The sequence below is a fragment of the Carlito syrichta genome, unplaced genomic scaffold (assembly GCF_000164805.1).
Source record: "Carlito syrichta isolate Samal-C Ts95f unplaced genomic scaffold, Tarsius_syrichta-2.0.1 Scaffold156294, whole genome shotgun sequence".
Classification (NCBI taxonomy): Eukaryota; Metazoa; Chordata; class Mammalia; order Primates; family Tarsiidae; genus Carlito; species Carlito syrichta.
The window spans coordinates 17072-25252 of NW_007100390.1; the positions used below are offsets into that span (position 1 = coordinate 17072).

Consider the following 8181-nt stretch of genomic DNA (forward strand, 5'->3'; position numbering starts at 1 on the left):
TCACCGCCTCGGGCCCCGGCCCCGCCCCTTTCCCCGTCGCCCGCCGGGCCCGAGCGCGAGGGGGGCGCCCTCCCCCGGAGACGGGTGAGCGGGGGACGACTACGCCTGTGTGCCGACTCTCTGCCTCTCGCTGCCTCACCCACCCCAGGCCCGCCTGCTCCTCCCGATCCGCTGCCATTTGTGGTGCCGATCATCAACCTCTGCTCTTTTTGTAGGTGCTACCTTCTCTGTTTCGGCCCTAGGCGTGCTGCCCCAAGACCAGGGCGCAAAGATGGAAAAGAGACCGGGTGAAATTCTCCCAAAAAAGAACCCGACGACTATTCCTACTTGCCTCCTCCCGTCAGAATATTTTCTGTGCTCCTGGGTTCTGATCCTTACCAGACCGTGATCCTAATCTTTTAGGATGGGCAGGAACCGCTCTCGTTGGCTTTCAACCGAAAACAGCAAGGGAAAGGTTATGGAAGTGTGGGACTCCTACGGAGAGAGGCAGGGTCTGAGAGGAGCTGAGCGTTCTTTTTTGCCTTGCGGGAACCAGGATATCTCTTGAAGCTGGTTGCAGCAAAGTTACAGGTGGGGAGGTTGGGGACGAGGATCCCAGCTGGCGTCAGCACGGGCAAGACCCATAGAATTTGACCCAGCCACCGAGGCCCTGGCAAGCCCTTCTCTCCTCTCCCCCACCCCGTGAGCCTCCAACCTTGAGCCTGTGAGCCGGTGGTCCAGCCCTGGGCGTCTGGAGAGCTGGGATCGTCAGGAGGAGGCTCATCCTCTAGCAACGCTCCTGTCCCGGGCTTTCCTGACCTGGCTCCCCAACGGCCTGGGTGACGTTCTGGTTCAGCCTCTCCGCAGGGGAATCAGAGACAAATAATGCCCGGTCCCAACTTTGGGTGGTACACACCAGCTGGCAGGCAGGATCCCAATCTCACTGCCTGGCAGAGTTCTCAGAGCAGGGTGCAGCCCCTCCTGAGCAAATGTGCCAGGGAAGAGCTCTAATTTCCTGTCCCAAGCCACTCCACCCTTTCACCCAATCTACTCTCTCTCGTTCCCTGTGCTAAAAAAAACTCCAAGACTCAGACACCTAGAGCCTATCGGTTAGATTAACATGGGCTAGCTCCTACAACCAGGAATCCTTGAACACTAGGTCACCAGGAGTGTGCTCCAAGGGACAACCAGTTTTACCATCAGTCCCTGCCAGATTGTTTTATCTGCCTGTCTGCACAGCCTAAGACAAAGCCAAGCCTGAATGCTATTTCTTTGGTTAGATGCAAACCAATGGGTTTGATCTGATGCTCCCCTTAAAGATTGGAGAGTGTCTGAACATTCACCGCCATTGACTAGGGGACAGTTTGAAGTAGGGTCAAACCCATGCCCTGTGTTTCCCGACTAGGATGGTAGTATAAGGCTGAAGCACAACCTAATTTCCCCAGGGCTCAGGGCATTCTCAAGGCTGAACTTAGTACAGCTTTTCCCCTCTGCTCTGTCAGTCTCCACAGGGTCTCAAGGTTCCTACTCAAGGGAGAGGCTTTCTAGAAGCTTCTACAATGTCAGTTGTTCACTCTCCCAGAACCGGGTGCACGCCAACCAATGGTGAGGAGGGAAGGAAAGAGGCAGAGACAAAGTGTCCACTCCCTACTTTGTTTCCTCCTGCCCCCTCCCGGGTGTTCTGCAGCTCAGAAACACTGGGGAGCGCAGGCTGGACTCCCTGTCGCTCCAGGTCAGTTGCAAAAGAAACCCTCCTCAGGTATTCTCACAGATAGACTTACCCAATGGCTTGCTGCTAAATGCACTCCTGAATGCATCCCCCATAGGGCTCTGGAAGAGCTACAGGCCCGCCAGTCTTTCCTCCATGTCTCAAATCTCTCAAAGAGGTCTCGGTATACCACCTCACACCCCTTTATAAGATGCCCAATATTCCCCAGATGTTCCAGCAATTCTAAAGAGGGCCTACCCTTCTCCAGACACAACTCCCCCCGCAGACAGCTCCCCATTTGCCTTCCCTTAAAAGCATCTTAAGCAAAACTTTGTCCCCCTCCGCTTGCCCCTCCAGCACCTGGGAGGCTGGGGTCAGTGGCAAAGATTGGGCTGTCCCGCCGGCTAAAACTCCCCCCTTTCTTCTCAGTCACCGACTTCCAACCTTCAGTGGGGCTCAGGCTTAACACCACGAGCCCTTACCGTGGCCTGCCCTGTCCAGACAATGCGGCAAGAGGTTGTATTTTTGCTGGAGAGGGAAGGGGATAGAAAGGTTTCTTTGCCCAGCGGAGATGCCCTCACCCCAACCCTATTGGCCAAATTCAGATTCAGATGAACTTCCTTAAAAACCACATCAGAGAGAGAAATGGGCACATTTAAATGGCTTCTGAAAATAGATTGAAATGACCCCAAATGGCTTGATAAGGAGCAAGATCCCACTGTCTCTTACTGTGGCTTTGGGTTCCACACAGGTGGTTCAGCCTAAGCGGAGTGTCCAGATGTAAGGAGCAGAGATGCTTCACAAAGGAAAATGGAGAGGAGTCTAGATTGTCCTGCTACTCTCCACACAGACTCCCCACCTCGGTCCACATTCCTGAGGAAGTCATGTCGTGTTTGGTTTTGTCTGGATGTGCTTGACAACCCAGTCTCCCACTACTCCTGCTCAGAGATGAAGGCAGAGAGGGCCTTGTCTTGATTCCCTTGGAGACAGAGCGAGAAGCCACAGAAAAAAAGCAGAACACTCCCCAGCATCATGTTAACTGAGATTGACTTGTATATGAAACCTAGTTTTTCCAGTTTCAGAAAATAAACTACTCTGAGGGTAGCACATGAGGAATTTCACACCTACTCTTGACGGGGTAGCCAACATTGGACCTAAAAAGATACATCTCTTAGGTACAGTCATTGATAAATTAAGAAAGGTCTGTGAGTATGTCTGCATGTGGATGGAGGGTCATTATGGGTGTGGAGTGAGGGTCTTGGTAAGTTGTGTGCTCTGTGCAATCAGTGTCTGGGTGAATGTGAGGGGAGAAGGGGGAGGTGTGTCTATTGTGTTGTGTGTTTGTGGCTATTCCCCAGTTCCTTTGACCAGAGGAGACCCTTCTAATAATTGGGTACAGCAGACCTGTGAAAGACTAATGGCCAGAGTAAAACGGATGCATTAAGGTGCCCTTTGAACTTGGCCCGCCAGCCTCAGTCTCCCTAGGAAGGTCTCAGCTAGAGCAGAGCCCTCTGAGTCCAGCACACGGCACAGTCAGCTAGAGTGTTCTGTAGAGCCAAGGTGTGCAGACCCCACCCTGAGTCCTCCAGGGAATTTCTGGGAGCCTATAGGGAGAGCAGAACAAATCCCTGGTGCTGATCTGAGTCTGCAAGTATCCCAGTTAGCCTAGGAGCCTGCATTCTTTGCCAGTGCCCGTCCCCACCCCCTCTCCACAGCCTGGATGCCCACCTATTGTCTGTGTGCCTGAAGAGACCCATGCAGAGAAAGACATGGCCTGAATGGTGCTCTCTGGAGGCAGCTCTTGGACAGATCTTTATAATTTGGGGTCCAAAGTACATTTTAGCGGTAAAGCACTCTCTTGAAATAGTCAGGAAATTAAATAAAAAGCATAATTTTTTCTTTGTTTCAATTACCAGGTTAATTTGCTTTGAAGATACAGACAAAAGCTGCATTTGGGGGAGGGTGGATTCAGATCTTTATTTCTGACTTATAAAAGCTTCACAATTATGGGCATATCATACTTTTTTGCTATAGAATATTTGCGTTGTCTATAGGAAAGTGAAAAAAGCAAGAATTGACAGAAAAAATGCTGAGGCTGTGCAAATATATATATATATATAAATATATATATATATTCATATGGGCAGAAAATGTCAGAGGGTGTGGAGAAATGATCTGGAGGATTCTGTCCCTAAGGATAACATCCTTCTTCCCCACAAGAGTGGTTTTTCCTCCCATGGTGGTCAGCTTGAGAATTCCTCAGGCCTGGCTAAGCACTGCCTCTGGTGCCTGCTCCCAGTTCTGGCCTGGAGCCCACACACCACTCCCTGGCCCGAGAGCCCCAGGGTGTTAGGAGCTGGGAACAAGGTGACAGAGATGGTAGAGGATCGGCTGGTTCATCCAGATCTAGCCCTTTCCAAGGACCCTTGGCCATCAGCAAATGGCCTCCTTCAGGGGCATAAGCATGCATGTGCCAGGGTGCTGCACATGCGTGCACGCGCACACACACACATACACATACACACACACACACACACACACACACACACACACACACACACACACTCAGACCTCTCAACTCAGACCAGTGCACTGATAAATCCACGAATCCTCCCAGCAGTGCCACCTCCTAAGGTGAACAGCTGCCCGTCCTGGCTCTCACCCCACTCACAGTTAAGCTCCCCAGTTTCCCAGTTGCCACAACTCACACTCTTCTTCCTCACCTCTGCCACCTCAGTACAGGCATCTCTGTTCCCTTCCCCAACCAGCCGCTAAACCCAAGGTCAGCTGGCCTCACCACTGCCCTCAAAAGCCTGAGAGAAGGGGAAAGAGCTTCTGGATCCCCCATGCCTTTCCCCTCTATCACAGAACTGGAAGCAGGTGGCTTTTCGTTCCCAAACCTCCTTGCTCCATTCCCGTTCTCACTGACTCTGAAAGCTGGGGAGCTGGGAAGTGGAATGGAGAGGGAGAGAGAGGAGAAATGCAGGCCATGCAGGGTCAGCTGTCCCCTCCCTCCACCACCAAAAAAACAAATAACAAATAAATACCCCACAAGCCGAAGGTGGCCACCTACGATGACACCAGAAACAAGCGAGGCTGCTTCTCCTGAGATGCCTGGTTCCTGTCAGGGAGGAGAACACAAAGGTTAAGATCCTTGAGTGGCTTCCACCCTCGTTCCCTCCTGGTTCCCAGTCTCCCAACCAACCCCCTTTCCTCTGAGGCCCAGACAGGGTGGGCTCCCTCTGCAATCACCAAGCTTGAGTCCGCACAGTGGGAGGGACGACGGAAGAAAGACTGGCCGGAGGAAAGCCTGGCCGTGAGGGAGGCGGGCTCTTTCCCGGGCCTCTGGGCTCCAACCCAGCCTTGTCCTTACAGCCTCTCTCACCTCCCTCCTAAACCCGTGGGCTCAGGGGTGTGAGGTGAGCCTGGAGATCCCTCCTTTAAATTCAGGGAAGTAGTCCCCTGCCCCGTGGACACTGCCTTCTCCCAGATTCCTGCTACTCATGGTTAGGAGAGAATGAAGGGGCTAGAGTTAGGGGTGTCGTTCTGTCTGTCTAGGTCCAACTGAAAACTGCAAAGTGTTGTGCACATTTAGCTATATTCCCAGTCATGCTATCACTTAGCTGTCTCCACTCATCTCTGTCATGTCCTATCTACCCATCGCCCAAGTGTCTCTCAGGATCCAGAAAGACATATCCCGCAGCTACCGGCTTTCTCTCTCTCTTTTTCACATACACAAAAGGGGTGAAATACTTATTTTTAATTATTATCTTAATGTTGGGCATGGAATTCAGCCTCAATACTTCATAGTCTTACCTTCCCAATATTTTGCTTGCAGGTTAAATTATGGTTTAGGGGAATGGCATGTGTATAGCACAGGCGACCCAGCTCCCGAAATACTAAGAGGAGTGTGTGTGTGTGTGTGTGTGTGTGTGTGTGTGTGTGTGTGTGTGTGTGGCGTGTGAGTTGAGGTAAGTTGGTGAATTCTTTTATCTCAAACTCAATTCCACAACTAATTCTTCTTTCAAAAGTCAGGAATCCAGTCTACCTAAATGCAGGATAAATCAGAAAGAAGGGGTGGACTGGGAGCAGGAATGAGCCTTCCATCCATACCTGATTTCTGGGAGGGGTGCTTTGAAGGCCCCTTCCTGCTTCAGCAATCACAAATACTCACTTGCCTCCTGGCCTCAGCTCTGCCAGCCCAGCCATCTCATAAAGGTATGTCTCACTGAAACTGTTCTCTTTATATGAAACAAGGGGCAACACTCATCCCACAACCATTTGCTGACATACCAGAAAACAGGCACAAGGACAGGTGGGGAGCTTCTGGCTCCTCTTTCCACTCTGAGAGTACTGGGTCCCTGGGAGGCTGTACTCCTCACTGATCTCTGCCCTGCCACCAGGCACACACAATGCCCAGGAGAATATGGTGATGAGGAAACACAGCCCAGCAGGCTCGGAACATGTGTGTGCATGTATGATGGCCAGTACCCTCCGCCTCTCCCAGAATCTGGCCTCTGGGGTCCCAGGAATAGCCAGCTCTGTTTCAGCCTCTACTACCCACCATGGTCTCATCCTATCTCTTGGTGCGGGCGAGGGACTTGGGGTAGGAATAGTGCTTTCTTTCCATGTCCCCAGCCCTCCTTAACACACACACACACACACACACACACACACACACACACACACACACACACACACCCTCCCTCTGTTCCCTGGGTCTGAAGAGGGCTGGAGCAGGGTTCTCTCCCTCTGGAATCTCAGCACCCTCCCCAACATCTCACTTGTCCTAAGCTCCCCTCAGCCCCGTTCCCACCTGCCAATTCATAGGAAAAGGACCAGAAGTGGGGAATGAAATCAATAGAAATCCTATCAAATGTTTTTGGGTTTTTCCCCATTCTGGTCTCCACCTTTCTGGAAATCTGGCGCCTTTCTCCCAGCACCCCAAGTCCCTCAGACTTTGTCCTCCCCTGAAACCTGAAGTCTCTAGGGCAAAAAGGAGCAAGAGCCAGAGCGAGGATAGGTCAGGAGTCCAGACACAGAACCATTTTCCCTGTCCCTCCCATCTCCGCTACAATTTCCCTTCCTGCCTCTCCTCTGGTGCAAGCATTAAGATGTTGGCCATGTCTGATGGAGAGAAGGGAGGGGCGGATTAATAGGATCAGTAGCACCGTGACCCTAAAGCCACCCCCCCCATCCCATTGACAAACTTAGTGAGCTGTGTCCAGCCGGCATGGGCCAGGAGAAGGAGGGGGACCAGGAGGCACTCTCAGGCGGCCGGGCAGAGCCACTGCCTTCAGCTCAGGGAGAGATGCCCTGCAAGCAGGAGGGGTGAGCCCACCCACCTCCTCCTCCTCCACACACATGCCTCTTCCATTTTGGGGACCCTCTGAATCTTTGATCAGCCTTTCCTTTCTGTGATGATTGCACCAGCCTCCATTAGCCAGTAGGCAAAGTAGGAGGGTTAGGGCGCCCTGCCTGAATTTAGGGGATCCCTTCCCATCCCCAGCCCAGATGTCAGAGGGGGCTGGGGCCCTCCCTGGACCCGGATGGCCACTCACCGGCTTCTGTGAGAGGGAGAGACCGCTTGGTGGCCCCTGCGGCTGGACTGCCTCTTCCCCAGCTCCTGGCCTCTTGTGGAGTGGAGGATGCGGCTCCGATGACGTAGCATCTGTCTATCCATTCAGGAATTTTGCTCGCCTCTCTCTTTCTTTCTCTTGCTGCTCTCCCTGGAAAGGCAGCGAAAGGGGGTGCTGCCCCTATCTGGAGACACACCACCACCTGAATAACAGCTCTGACGAGTCCCTCCTTCTTCCTCCCAGTGCCAGTGTGGGCAGGGTCTTTGTCACCTCCACTCTGTCTCCTACCTCCCCTGCTGCCTTTTCTAACCTGAGGCTGGAGGAAGGGGCTGGGGGAAGCTATTGTTCCTCCAGGCCACCCTTGTCCCCAGAGGAAGCAAGAGAAAAGATGGGGCAGAAATAGCCGGTCCCCAGTCTCTGAGTTTTAATTCACTTTTGAACTTGAGAGCCACGAACGATGTGTGTCTGGGGTGAGGAGCAGGGCCGATAAGGAGTCATAGAAAGAGGACACTCACCATTTGCCATTCGAAGGCTGGGGTGTTCCAGGTCTCCCCCCACCCTATCCCTGCCTGCTAAACTAATCTCAAATCCGGATCTTGATTGTGAGGGAGAAAGTGACAATTGGAAGATGAACGCAGCACTGGAGGGGAGAGCAGATTGGGGGGAGCCGAAGGCAGCCCTTGGCAGTCTAGACAGGCGGAGAGGAGGGGTGGGACCGCAGAGTCAAAGTGGGAGATGAATTATTTTTTTCTCAGAGGAGGGAGAGCAGTTCAGGGGGTTGGTTTCCAGGGCCCGGGTTCCGATATTTGGTGGAAGCTGGGGCCCAGAATGGTACAATGGTCGGGTCTCTTTTCTCTCTCACCCCCACTCTCAGCCCCTCCCTTTTTCCCCCTCCCGCTCTTCCTGGCCTGCATG

At 52.8% G+C, this 8181-nt stretch overlaps 1 long non-coding RNA gene across 1 annotated transcript; it reads right to left on the reverse strand.

The window, feature by feature from the left end:
• Window positions 1-3644: 3644 nt before the first annotated feature.
• LOC103252397 lies at window positions 3645-7310 on the reverse strand. The gene is made up of 3 exons (XR_503788.1): window positions 7249-7310; window positions 4735-4808; window positions 3645-4043 (listed from the first exon to the last, which is right to left on the reverse strand). It is a non-coding gene; the product is annotated as an uncharacterized LOC103252397 (long non-coding RNA).
• Window positions 7311-8181: the final 871 nt, after the last annotated feature.